General features: G+C 29.8%; 1 pseudogene; it reads left to right on the forward strand.

Annotated features, from left to right (window-relative positions):
- Positions 1-716: 716 nt before the first annotated feature.
- On the forward strand, positions 717-6,124 carry LOC108461930 (DEAD-box ATP-dependent RNA helicase 10-like; annotated as a pseudogene).
- Positions 6,125-12,098: the final 5,974 nt, after the last annotated feature.

Raw genomic sequence — 12,098 nt, forward strand, 5'->3', positions numbered from 1 at the left:
GAAATTTTAAAACTCCCGTTATTCGAATTTAAATGTTTCAATACTTAATTCAAATAATTTCAAATTTAATTGAGTTTTTAACTTTTAATTAATAATTAATTTTTTTCAATTAGAACTTAAATACAAACAAGCAACTTTATCCCAAACAGACAACCTAATCAAGTACAAGAATCATGCTTAAATACACATAACTGGATCCAATGCTTCCTTAGTATCAACTATATCCGTATCTAATATTTATATCTAAGTCCGACTAGCATAATTTTTAACATTTCAATTATAGGAATAAAAAGTAAAGAATATTGTAATAGATACTAAAAGGGATAAAGATTATTGGATAAACTATTAAAATAATATTTTTGTTTGTTTCGTAATTTATGTTTAAAATGTTATGTTTTAATCACTTACATTATTATATCGTAACATTTTAGATATTTAGCCGTTAATTTTGTTAACGATATAATGATAAACCGACGTGACCCGTTAAATTATTATTTTAAATAAAAAGTTTAAAATTTAACTTAAAATTACTAATTTTAATATATTTAAACTTTTCTAATTTTTCTTTAATTTTCTTAAAACATTTTATAATTATTTTTATTACAATATTATTTTTAATATATTTTTTCTAATATTTATCTTTCTGCTGTTTAATTTGTTGAGAAGCAGAATTTTTTTTAAAAGCTACGCTTTTTGAAACTCTGTCTGAAACAAAGATGGCTGAAGGAAGCAATAAAGACGTTCAAAGTGTTAGCTTTATGCGAGGAATTAGTGGAAGCCTGCGACGAAATAAGTTGGAAAACTCCTACCAAAATCCAAGCAGACGCCATGCCCCACGCTCTCGGAGGTTCTCCCTTCTTTTTAAAAAATTATCCTTAGTACTTTGTTTGATTCAATTCTTTTGTTTTGTGTTTAAAAGATTTGTGTGGATTTTCGTATTGAAGGGAATGATTTGATTGGGCCTTCCCAAACGGGTACCGGTAGAACGGCGGCGTTTACTCTTCCCATACTCCATGCGCTTTTGGAATGCCATTCGAAACAAGGATATAAATGTGCACCTGTATTTTTTGCTTTGGTGCTTTCCCAAACACGGTCTGCTATCAAACAAGTTGCTTAATTTCGTTGTCAAAAAAGATTTTTCTTTTTCTTGTTGGATCTTGTTTGGTTTAGTCATATTTGTTATTGCAGGGAGCTTGCAACGCTGAACGATTTCAAGCTTTAGGATCGGGGATCCTGGTTTGGCCTAAAATGTGCTGTTGTAAGTTTCCCGCCAAAATATACCACACTGTTAACAAGATAGTTACTTCTTTTTTTTCTGTCTAATAGAATTGAAATTTCAGGCTTGAGTTGTTTTTAGTTTATACTTTACATGTCTAAAGTATGGCAGAGTTGTTTGCTGACTTTGAAAATTTTGGCTTCTTAATTTTTTCTTATCATAAATCAATTTATTTGGATTGCTTAAATTTTGTTTGAAAGCTTGTTGGAGGGGTGGAACTCATGCAACAACAAATTGCTCTTGGGAAGCAGCCGCACATTATTGTAAGTTCATTTGTTCTCCCCCTGTCATATTATCTAGAACTTCAAGTAAATTTGAGCTTAAAGGATCTAGGTTAAGTTGACCTGTGGTATAAGACTTGGTTGCTATCATAAAGATGCGGATAACAGTTAGATAGATAAAAATTTATTGCAATACTAGTGTGTTGAGTTGTTTATGCCTCCTTCTCTAAGTTGTTTATTTTCTAAGATGTAGTGACAGAGATTATGCTACATGGCATCTGGTATGTTTATGCTTGATCTATGGCTGTCACGATCCTCTTCCTTAATCATGATATATTGGTTCACCACACTATATGAATGAATATCCCTTGTATGGTACTGATGTCATCTAGGTTAGCAGTGATAACTAGTTTCTTTATGATTTTCTTGCTAAGAATTACGGAGAGGGCTATGTACCTTAGGTTTTGGTATTTATGTGAGTTTATTTAGTTAACATCATGTGCCTTGGTGTTCACTTTGATGGAAAAACTATATCTAGAGTTTATATGGTATTTTCTTACTGTTAGTAAGCTTCCTTAAAGGTGAAAGTAATACCCGAAGAGAAAAATGTTAGTATCCTTCTGCTTTTAGTAGCTATCAATTTTTAGGATGCACATAGACAATGATGAGGAAAGAGGTACCTTAGGACAAAGAATGCATCTGAATCTTTTTTTTTTTTTTTAATGATTGAAATTTAATCTTCACCCTGTAGGTTGGAACTCCTGGACGCCTCATGGATCACCTAACCAATACTAAAGGTTTTTCTCTTAGCATGCTAAAATACTTGGTAAGAATTTCTTCTACATCTTCCTCCTTCTATCTTTTAAATTCCCTTTCTATTCAGTAATTGTGGTCGTATTTTAGTATAAAATGACCGAGTCTTATTTTGTGAAAGATTTGTTATTCTTTTTCCAACCTTTTTCTTGAGGCAACCTTTTGTCTTTTTTATTTTAGCTTATAATAAATCTATTGTATTATATGTCTTATTGGTTCTGTTAAATAACTTTTCACCTTCATGATATGAATGCCAATGTCTTACATGGCACTTTAAACTAGAGTCAATGCCTCCATATAAGAGTTGTTGGTTGATATAATTGGAGTAAAGGAGTAATAAAATACCTATCTTGTAACTTGCATTTCTTGTTGACTGTTTGATATGCATATATTGTTGAAATAATATGTGCATGTATTTGACTGGTCTTACATGAGGCAGATAAGTTGCTGAATGAGGATTTTGAGAAAGCACTTCATGATATTTTGTATGTTCTTGGCACCCATATTTGTTTTCTGCAACCATGACCGACAAGGTATGCGGGGGAAAGCGAATATTTTAAGTATTCTTTAAGAAATATGTCCATATACTATTTTGAGTCTTATTCCTTGTGATAACATTTGTTTTATGCAACCATGACCAAAAAAGGTGTGTTTGGGAAACAAATATTTTATGTATTCTTAAGAAACATGTTCATATACCATTTTCTGTTTCAAATTGGATGTGGGTTAGAAACTATAAGCAAAAATACGTTCAAGATCTGTATAGCTGAACCTTGTAATCAAAGGCTAGTTTGATCTTGGTTATTGTGAGTTAATAATTTTGCAAAAAAGAAGGAAGTAGTGCATTGGTTGCTCTTTCTTACTGTGTATACATATGTTTTCTTATTAGGACCCAAAAAATATCAAGGCTTTGATCATGTGGATATGAATGTTTTTTGTTTTTCTCCCCTCATGTTGCCTTATTTAATCTGCCATCAGGGAACGGTATTTTCACAGTTTGACCTGATTTATACATTATGAATGGTTTTATTTTAGTTAATGTTTGGCTATAATCTTGATTGATTTTATAGGTGAAGAAGCTGCAAAGGGCATGCCTGAGAAACCCTGTGAAGGTTGATGATGCTATTTAAGCAAAAATTTTCTGCAATCTCCTTATTCTAATTTTAATGTTTTAAAGACTTTCAGTTTTTCTGTTTCATTTTAGATTGAAGCTGCGCAAAAATATTCTACTGTTGACACGTTGAAGCAACATTATCGGTTCGTAGCTGCAAAGAACAAGGTTCCTGAATCTTTTTAGCATTAAATTTCTTCTTCAAAGATGTGAACTATGATATGGATCATCAGACCTGTGTGATGATTTTCATGATGGTTTTGTGCTGAAATTCTATCTTTGAGAGAGATCAAGTTACTGAAAAAGATCGAGGAAACTTTTTGGTCCATGTGATACTAGATGCACTTGAGTTTAGTCGTAATCGTCATTGTGTTTGTTAAAGTAATATGAAAATACTATAGAATAACTTGAGTTGAATCAATGGTAGTGAATGTGTCACAGGTTTAGCACACCTTGTGACCCCTAGTTGGTGTGCAAGAGAAACTTTCTGGAACCTGCTAGACTACTGATCCTGCAGTGAAGGCAGCAACTGGATCCATGATTTGTGTGATTCAATTTTCATACCTTAAAACTTTTACATCTTAGTGCCACAGTTTGAACAACTAAATTTGACACCCTTTACCTTTTTGGACCCTTAATAGATAGCTGTATTCAGTTGTCTTCACTTCCTGGAAACTGGCATGTTAAATACTAATATTAGCACCAGAACCCAGTTTGAGCAAAACATAGGTCATCATATAAGCTAGGCCCGGCAATCTTTGACAGTAAGTACGAGTGTTCATGCTTCGTGGTTGAATAAGGAATTTAATTTTTGTAGCTGGAACTAGATTATAATCCAGTCATGATAATTCTTTTCTGTTAGTACTGTAAACGGATGAAGCATGAAAGATCTGTGTATTGTTGCTTTTCTTGTTACCAGATATCTAAGTGGTTTTTTTATATATTTTATTTTGTTGTGATTACAGGATTGCTTTCATGTTTATATTTTGATTCAGATGTCAGGATGTACATCTATGGTTTTCACTCGAACATGTGATCAAACTCGCCTTCTGTCTTTGCTTCTTCGTGATCGTAATGTAAAGGCAGTCTTCATTAGTGGTCAAATGACTCAGGTATCTTTCCCGTGTGGTGATATTTTGATTTATGTTTCTGCTCTACAATTGGGGAGTGCAATTATAACTCGTGCACTTTGTTGACGTATTTATAGGCAAATAGGCTAGAATCCTTGAATAAGTTCAAGTCTGGGCAGTATAACGTACTTGTCTGCACTGATGTGGCTGGTAGAGGACTTGACATTCCATCTGTGGATATGGTTATTAATTATGATATCCCCACAAACCCTAAGATTGGACTTTACATATTCCATACCCTGAAAAAACATGCATTCTGTTATTCTACAAAATGATCTGGTCTTTAAAAGATAAGAGAGCTACTGCTGCCTGTATTTTTTGCTATTTTTTATGTAGGTACACATCCATCAAGTGGGTAGAACAGCTCGTGCTGGAAGATCTGATCTTTCTATCTCACGAGTGAATCAGTATGAGCTGGGTATGCCACATTTGCTAAACTTGTTTCCAGAATTTTAGTTGATGAGCAGCTTGTCCAGCACAGTAACCTTTTTTTTTTTTGTTTTCTGTATTCCAGACAATAAAGTTACCCGAGTGTCCTGCTTTAGAGGAGGAAGTCATGCAATACTATGAAGAAGTCGCAGATTCCAGAAGAAAAGCACAGACGGTAATCTAAGTTCCTTTTAGTTTTGTCTATATTTTCATTTTTGATTTGAATATAAACGGGATTGGAAGCCCTATTTTCATGTTTCATACTTATTTTATGTCGTCCCAAAAAGTTAAATCGTATGCAGAATGTCTCCCTTGTAAAGGATTCACCAGTTGGTTAGTATTTCTTGTTTTATAGTATTTTCCTTTTGTTTTTTTATTATTTAAAATTTCAAAGCTATTTCGTAAACTCATTTATTGGGATGACACATTGTTTTCCCAATCATTAAATTTTGAACATCTCCGCAGAAACTCAAAGAAATGGGAGGCACAAGGAGGAGGAGGGGCAGAGATGACAGTGACGATGATATAGGAAGATATCTAACCATCAAAGGCTAGTCCTCCAACAAAGTTAAGATAAAATATGATCGCCTGCTTGTCATGTTATTTATATCTCCGTTTACGTTCTCCCGATTTCCGACTAAGTTGTGTTTTAGGATAGTATAATTTTTTTTTATCCAGGGCAATGACTTATTGGACCTTCAACTTTATAAAAAAGTCATTTCAGCCCTTCATTTAATTGTTAACCTCTTTTAACCCTTAAACTTGGATTGTTTGTCAAATCATTCAAAAAATGGATGGAAAAGTTAACAGTTGTTAACTTTGCTGACGCATCCATGTGGCAATCCACGTATGTGCCACGTGAGCAAAGTTAACAAGCATAAACTTTTCTATCTATTTTAGGGTGATTTGACAAACGACTCAAGTTTAAAAGCTACAAGAGGCAAAAAAATTTAAATGGATGGTTAAAATGATTTATTTTGTAAAGTTGGAGGGCTAAATAAGTCAATATACCTTGTACTGTTATAAAATTTTATTAACCTTTGTTTTACATCCAATTCATATTATGTCCTTATGGATAAGGAAATGTAAGAGTGCATATATGATAAAAAGGATGCCAGAAGCATTAATCTTTGTTCTTTTGAAATAGCTGGTCCATTATTTTGGTTTTTATTTTTGTCTGTGTTCCAATTCAAGCCTGCAGAAAAATATAGAAGTTGTAATTGCAGTTTCTAACAAAAAAATATTTCATGCATTGTTGATTTAGCAACTGTTTTAATGGCAAAATGTAATGGCAAAAAAAAAAAAAAAAAGCATGATCTCAAGGTTAGGTTTAGTTGACATTAAGTTCAGATATTCCCTATTTGCTTTACTGGTTTTAAAAAGAAAAATCTTCATGGATTGGTTCTTTGGCCCTTTTGGTTTAATTTAGCCACAGTTTCTAGTGCCATGATCAGTTTCTAATGCCCTTTTGGTTCTTTTTTACAATATTTATTTTTAATATTAATTTTAGATTAATATTTTCGTATAAAAATATTTGTATTTATTTTATAGGTCTGTTACGTTTTTTATGTTCTGATTTTCTTAATAAATAACTTCAATTTTTCCTTTTCTTTGCAACTTATTATAATCAATATTATTATAATCAATTAGAGCTCATTTAATATTCTTAATCGGATGTATTTATCTATTTGAATTTATTTTTACTCATAATTTAAATTATTTTTTAATTTTAATTTTGTACATATTACATATATGTCATTACTATTTGTTTCAAATTTTACATTTTATCATTTATTATTATTTTTTAAATACATGAATTATATGCTTGTCTTCAAATTTTATGCTTATGATTTCAAGTTTTTATTTAATATTTTTTTATTGTAGGTATTTATGAAGCAGTGATATGAAAAATCTTCTTATATTGGATTAGAAGGGTTAACATGCATATTTATAATATTAACATATTTTGTGTTTGTCTAAAATTGGTCTAGCTTAAAATATGGGCTTAATTTTTATCAAAGTTTGTCTAGACCGTCAATATTATTTTTTAAAATTAAATATATATTTTTATTTTATTTAACGTCTAATAGTTTTATATATTTTTATTTATTATAAATTATATAATATATAAAATAACATAATATAAAATATTATAAATTTAAAAATTGGCGAGCTATATTTTGGGCATAATACAAAATTTGGATGAACTTTCAAGCTTAAGCACAAGACCCGACTTATGAATAGCTCTACATTGGACACAAGAAATTAATCATTGTTATAAGAACATTGTTTCATCATGAACAAGTCTATTTTTAAATAGAAAGATAAAACATGTTTAAGCGCACTCAAATTCACATTTTTTTGCATTAACAAGAATATTGATGCCGTCCAAACTAAACTCAACTTATTAGTGACAATTCAATGCCTTTTATATGTTCATTTTTATATTTAGAAATATTTATGTTTATTGTTATTATTTTGTGAACGTTGCATTTTCAATACGAAATATAAATTCAAACATTGAAGACAATATTATTAAAAAGAGGAAATCACGAACCTCGAATATGAATTATAAAATAGATATAAATGATATCAAAAATTAATAATTTATTTTATAAAAATTTATACATAAAAGCACTAAGTTAAAATTTGAATTTAAATTTTAATATGAAAATTAATAAATAAATTTAATAAAATTAGAGCTCAAATCATATTTTGAATAAAATTTAGACCCAAAACTCCAAATCAAATCAGCTTGATTACCCCGTTATAGATTATATTCTCAAAATTAGTATTTTATTCCGACCCCTTAGGAAACATCCTCGATTTTAAATATATTAAAAAGAAAGGGATTGTTGACAAGCTTTTTGCATAGATTTCTGGGTATATATTTTTAAATTTTCAAGTTGACTGGATTCACATTATAAAAAAAAAAAAAAAAAATTCGTCTTATAATACTATGATGGACATCACTTTCATAGTTGGAAGTTAAGGAAATAATTAGTTAAGTACATATAACTGTCGTTTTATAAACTATTATTATAGAGTTTTTACATCCAATTTGTATACTTAATGTTTTTATTAAATTAATATTACGAGTTAAAAAATTAATTTAATTGATGAATTTATAAAATTAAATAATTCAAAACTATTATTATAAGATAAAAATTTATTTACTTTCATCAATTACAGTTAACCGCATTTATTTACTTTCTCATATTCCTTCATTCATTCACTTAAAATTTATTTTTAGTAAAAATTATTTAAAAAGTTTCATCCGCAAAATGGGTCTATAAATCCTAAATCCCTAATTATTAATGAAGCACTTCATTAATAAATAATAATAAAATATAAAAATATTGATGTGCAATATACAAAATAGACCTACTATTATTTTTAAATGATTGGACTTTCATGTGCCATCATACTCTTTTTGTCATCCCCAATTATTTTATATTGCAAGTACTCCAACCAAACATGCTTTTCTCACACAAAAACCCCTTCAAACCATTATAAGATTCTTCGAAATTCCAAGGATTACCCTCAACCCCGCACGTGAGTTTATTTTAAAATTGTCGACAAGAGGATAAACATGTAATTTTGCTTAATCTGTATTTTCTTTTAACACAAACATGTGCATTCCAACTCGGAGTTTTAACATCGATTAACTGAAAATTTTTTTCCAGATTATTTATTGAGCCGTTAAAATCACATGGTTACCAACTCACCCGGTCAAATTAACCGACATGTGGGACCCACTCACTGGAACAAAAGCAAAAGCTGGCTAAACCACTTTCTCAAGGGTTTCGCATGCACGTGTGAGTGATCAGATAATCTACGGCTGGGATTTGGTTTCCAGATCATCGGATGGGTGAGAGGAGTTCGTACTTCTGGTCGCCGGTAAAGCCGGTAAAGAAGTATTTAAAAAAATAATAAACGAAACAAGGAGGCAAATGATTTTGGTTTGACTATTGACCGAGATCCAGCAAATGGAGAAATGGGAGGTTAAAAACTAAGACCCAAAGTGCACGTGTGGGTTAACACGAAACACGTGTGCTTTACTGTCCGTCGGTTGCATGAAAATTCGTGCGCCACGTGGATTTCACGTGAGGGGGTAATAAGGGCGGCGCAACCTCCCGTGGAAACTCGAGGGTTTAATGCAATGAAATAATAATCACTTACAACTATCGTACGAAACAACATATTTTATGTTTTGGAAAGATAAAAGAATTCATTATATTTAATTAAATTAACTAAACAACGTTGTTGCCGATATACAATAATTGTTAGTTCTACCACTTTGAATACACCTCTTATATTATTTTTTATGGATTTCTTTTCGATTTTGTCAAAAATTTGAGTCCTAAAAAATATAGCATGAGAACTCATAAAATGTTTAAAAAGGTGAACCATATGCATTAATGATGGTGAGTTCTATCTTTCGGTTTTACTTAGAGCGTGAATACTTAAAAAGACAGTACCACTTCATGAAATATCTAAAAAAGCTAAACTATGCATATTAGTTATGGTTGGACTTGAACCAACGTCTTGTATCATAAACAGTATTTTTTTTATTTAAAATATTATCGTTCGAACACTCTCTAGAATTCAAATTTTGATGTTTGAAAAATATAATATGATAAAAGGTAAAAGTATTTTAAAGCCTCCTGTATTAAGAGTTAGATAATTTTTTTTTACTCAAAAATATACAAATTAATCACAGTATATTAAATTAAAGAGTAAGAGCTAGTTTAAAGTGCTGTGAAAAAAGTACTTTTAAAAAATTTAGTTTAAAATTTGAGTGTTTAGCATTTCATCAAAAGTGCTTTTGAGAAATAAAATGTCTATTTTAGACATGTTATTATCAAGTAACAAATATGCATTTAAATAATATTTAAATTAGTTAATATTATTATATTTTAGTAAGAATATAAAAAATTATTATAACTTGTTAATATTTTAATATATGAAATATAAATTTTAAATATTTTTAAACAATAAATATTAATTATTTATAAAATTTAATTAGAATATATAAATTATATTTTAAATATTTAAATATAACTATTAAATATTTGTAATTACTATTTTAAAATTTTTTATTTTTAATTAATAATTTTAGCACATTTGTAATTAAGCGTTGTAGTATGTTATTGAAAGGATAAAAAAGTAATTAAGAGCAAAAAGTGCTTTTGGTAGAGAAAAAGCTAAAAATTTTAGCTTATCTTTTTCAGAAGCACTTTTGAAAAGACAAAAATTTCAATAAAAATAATACATTTAGCACAAAGATTTCTTCCAAAAATACTTTTAGAGCCAGAATTTTTTTTTTAAGTGTACAGAACAGGCCCTAAATTGGGCTTTTCTAATAAAAATTTATCAATTTCTACTGACAGAATAAATAAATAGTTACACATGCCATGCAATGTGTATCTCAATTTGACGTATAAAGATAAATTTTTAATGAAATTTTTAATAAAATGACCAATTTATTTTTATCTAATATATAAATATTAGTTTATTCAATTTTTAAATAAAAAAATACAAAGTAACTTTTAATATAAAGAATAAAGAATTTTATCATACTTTTCCTACCATAAATCAACAAATCAATTTAGTATCTCAATAGATGAATGAGAGCCTTGGCTTTAAATATGGATATTGATAGCGTAGGAAGGGAGGGGCTAGTGGCAAGCTTCTTGGTTAACAAAACAAATTAAAGAACCAAAAAGATTTCAGAGATTCTATATATGATAGAAGACAATGGACATGACATGACTAAGCTAAACTGAAATGTCTAATCCAAACCAAAGGGTCGACCAAACAATGGGAGTTCAAATTCCGACCACTTAATCCACACAAAAAATAAATCATTTGAACAACTTTTTTTTTTAAAAAAGACAATGATAGCAACATTGACACATTGTTTTGATTGAGAACAACCTTAAGGAAGGGGTCTTCTTCACGTGAAAATCACATGGACTCATATTGAAAGGGTCCCCTCGTGCATTTAAAAAGAATATATTGTTGGACAATGAAAATTCCATTTACGATGTGAATGATTTTTGAGAGGTAAATTGAATTTTTAGATATTTCCATCTAAATAATCATAAATAAAAGTAAGATTATATATAATTTAGATCATGAGACATTGTTAAAAAATTTTAAAGTTAAATCCATTTAATTTATTTTTTAATAATATGTTATATAATATATAAAGTTATATACACTGTTAATTAATCACATAATAACCCACGAAAATTTATGTCTAATCCGTTCGGTTGCAATGCATAGTTACGACATAGAACAAGTGAGGCCAAGAGGGTCCAATTTCATGTGCATGTCACATGGTGATTAGGATAAGAGACCAAAGGAAAGAATTAACAGAGGGGTTCCAAGGCAAAACTTATTCGAGACGAACGACGTCGTATCGTTGGGTGCTGCACAGTAGTTCCATTACTTAAGGGTCCTTAGAAACAGAAGACAAGGTGGGGATAGCTTTCACGAACTTCAGTGGGGACACTTCAATCATCAACCCGACATCATGTCGGGTGGGGCCACCGTTTTCGTTTAATCTAATCACCACAAAAATTATTGTCAACCATCGGATCCATCATCCATTCATAGGATCTGATGATGAGGGGTTTGATTGTGTGATGTCGTTTGGGAGTTCAGTGTTATCGGAGGTAGTAGATTCGTTTCTTTTTTCCTTTAATATTTCATTGTCATGTCAATAAACGAATTTTATATATTATTATTAAATAATAATATATTTTTATTTTCTCATTTTACCTTTTAAACCTAGAAAACTCATAATTCTCTTCAAACACATATGATAAAATCTTATAAAAAATGAAAAAGCACACAATTAATACATATAAAGGTATAAAATTTAAAGAGAAATTCAAAAAAGAAATCCTATAAAATCGAATCGAAATCCAAATGGTACAAATTATTGTGAATCTTAATTCCTCCCATTATAGTTGTGTAATATGCTTGGTAAAAGGTATATATGAATGATGATGATGTATTCAGAATGCCCCATTTAATGGTCAAGTTGAGAAAGGGATGGACCAAGCCTTTGAATGACATATTCCTAACCAATGATTTAGATGGCATGC

The sequence above is a fragment of the Gossypium arboreum genome, chromosome 11 (genome assembly GCF_025698485.1).
Source record: "Gossypium arboreum isolate Shixiya-1 chromosome 11, ASM2569848v2, whole genome shotgun sequence".
Lineage (NCBI taxonomy): Eukaryota > Viridiplantae > Streptophyta > Magnoliopsida > Malvales > Malvaceae > Gossypium > Gossypium arboreum.